The sequence below is a fragment of the Chrysochloris asiatica genome, unplaced genomic scaffold (genome assembly GCF_000296735.1).
Source record: "Chrysochloris asiatica unplaced genomic scaffold, ChrAsi1.0 scaffold00072, whole genome shotgun sequence".
Classification (NCBI taxonomy): Eukaryota; Metazoa; Chordata; class Mammalia; order Afrosoricida; family Chrysochloridae; genus Chrysochloris; species Chrysochloris asiatica.
This window is the reverse complement of record NW_006408590.1, coordinates 13,929,349-13,932,273: the sequence shown is the minus strand read 5'-3', so window position 1 is coordinate 13,932,273 and position 2,925 is coordinate 13,929,349. Positions and strand designations below refer to the sequence as shown.

At 41.9% G+C, this 2,925-nt stretch overlaps 1 pseudogene; it reads left to right on the top strand.

Annotated features, from left to right (window-relative positions):
• Window positions 1–1,730, top strand: part of LOC102842124 — a 25,004-nt pseudogene extending 23,274 nt beyond the window's left edge.
• The last annotated feature ends 1,195 nt before the right edge of the window (window positions 1,731–2,925 follow it).

Here is a 2,925-nt window from a genome sequence, read left to right as displayed (position 1 = left end):
TTTTTTTTTTTTTTTTGGCGTACACAAAACCGCACAGGAATATATCATTGTTGAAACAACTAAAGGGCACATTTTGCAAGCCTGTCTCCTGCCCACCAGCACACAGATTTTCTCTTTCCATGAGTCTGGAGTCCTCAGTTGCTCTATCTCTCCATGTCATCACCTCTGCCTTCATCTCTGGTGTCACTGCTTCTCTGTTTAAGATTCCACATTCTGCTCTTGCTCATCTCTCTTGATGGTCCTAGGGTTCTCTGTTTCACTGATTTGCAAATGGGCTGGAAAGTTCTGCCATTAAGCAGAAATTCCTAATGTATGCCAACACTCTACACCTCAATATAAGGTAGTATGCATACAGCATTGTACAATGGTATGTTTGTTGTTAGGTACCATCGAGTTGTTTCTGACCCTTGACAACCCTATATACGATGGCACTTAACAACAAAACATATTTCAAGGTAAAGGAACCAATATACACCCTTGATCAACTCTTTAACTTTAAATTGAATACCTGTTGCCATCGATGAGATCCCAGGTCATAGTGACTGTATAGGGGGTTCCAGAATCCCTGTGGTTCAAAACCACCAACCACTCCTTGGAAACCATAGACAGGGTCACAATGACTCTGAACCAACTCAGCAACATGTAACAACAAATCTTTATGGAAGCAGACTGTCACATCTTTCTACTGCAGAGCAGCTGGTACGTTTGAACTACTAACTTTTTAGTTATCATCCAAGCACTTTACCACTGTGCCACCAGGATGCTTTTGAAATTGAATATTGTTGTTATTGTTAAGTGCTGTCACATCATTTCCAACCCATAGCGACCCTGAATAGCAGGGTGAGATTGAACCACTGACCTTGTGGTTTAGACAACTTTGTAGTCCAGTGCATTAGCCCACAGCGCTACACCATGACTCCCTTGAAATTGAATACATCCCTATATTTTAAGTTAGGCAACAGAGACCTACTCGTTACCTTAAAAATGGGGACAGAGTGTCCATTTATTGAAAGATGATTATGTATGCACTAGAAATAAAACCAGAAATGGATCAAGATAAGAATAACTCTATAAACCAACCATTTCCTTCATTGTGTATATCTGCTTAATCCCTCTCTCTCTCTAGTCTCTGGGCATATTACCCTCTTATACTGTATGTGACTATTAGGCCTCCCTTCCTCTTTCAGCTTCAACCCTGATAGAAACCTAGTCTGGCAAGTTTTCCAAATTTTAGGGAGGGCTCCAAAGTGTTTTTCTCTTCAGCAAGGCAGAAGTGGCAGATCTTTGTGAAGACACTGCCAGGCAAGACCATCACTCTCCAGGTCAAGACCAGTGGCACCATCAAGAATGTCAAAGACAAGACAAGGAGGACATAATGCCCTCCACCAGCAGCATCTGATTTTTGCTTGTAAATAGCTGGTAGACAGCCACACTCTCTCAGATTACAACATCCAGAAGGAATTCATCCTGCGTCTGCGCAGTAGCATCAGCAAGACTTCCCTGCACCAACTTGCCCAAAACTATACCTGTGACAAGATGATCTGCGACCAATGTTACACTCACCTGCACCCCATGCTGTCAACTGCGTCAAGAAGTGCGGCCACACCAACAACCTGCTTCCCAAGAAGGTCAAACAAGGGACCCTCTCAGCTGGCTCTCCTGCCTCCCATTGTTGGGGTTCTCCTGAGCCCCATGGCCATGTACCTTCGATTAAGTCTCACTTTCATTGAACTGAAAAAAAAAGAGTGGTTCAAACTGATTCAGTCATAGCTAACACAATGAAATTAGAACAGACACAGATTTTTAAAATTTGGATGAAGTGAAGTAATAACTGGAATGGAAAAAATGTAGGCTGAAGCCCTGGGATGAGACACTCAGAAGAGGTGTAGTGGGTCCTTTCAGGAGCCTAATACAAGAGATTCAATTGTTGAAAAAACTGTGGAAAATGACATACATTTAAAGTGGCGAAGTCAGCTACCAGCTTTGAGAGGGACACTTTTGTTTCCAACTCTGCTACACAATGCAAAGAATGCTCTTGTTTGCTATAAAAGAAATTCCATTTGTAGAAGGGCTTTAACCCATGCTTTTTCTTGATATGGCTATCATTCCAGTTCATCCACATTTTACAAATATAGGTCTGTTTAAGTTTCATGTCCATGGCTGAACTAAATAAAAAGAAACAGTTTGAAGCCCTGATTTCAGGTTCAAATTATCAAAAAAGATTCCAATTGCACATCTTGGGTTTTCACACCAGTTCACGCCACAAATGGCTGGTCTGACTGTAAGATTTCCCTCAACATGATCTTTTCAATAATATTTTAAGCAGGATTTTGGGCTTATAGGTTCACTGAAGGGGTACAGTGGACAGGCCAGCACTACTGCTAAGAGAAAGCTTTAGATGCTGCACTTCCCAAGGAAATTTCACAGCACTTGTTCCATTGCAGGTGTGCCCACAGGTGCCTGCAGACAGAACCATCCAGTCAGACATGAAGCTTGGCTGGTTCTGTGGCGGAATTTTGCCTTTCATAGTGGAGACGCAGGTTCAATTTCCAGCAAGTGTACCTGTATGTCAGTGGTGGGTTGTTTAAAGTAGTACTCAACAGATTCTAGCAGAGCTTCCAGACTCAGATGGACAAGGAAAATGGTCTGGCACACAGCTACTTACAACACTAAGCCAATGAATTTAATGTTGGATCACAACAGTGCAGTCTGCAACACATTATGGGGATGACAGTGTTTCATTCCATTGTGCATTGGGTCAATCATGAGTCATGGGCCAACTCAATGGCTGCTAATGTCAGACCTTCTTCTAAGAGCTTGGGATACTTTGGAAAGACTCAAAAAAGAAACAGATTTATACCTTTTGTGTCTAAAACATTTTATTTTTGCTCCCAATAATATTTTAACTCATCCTCCATTCACTCC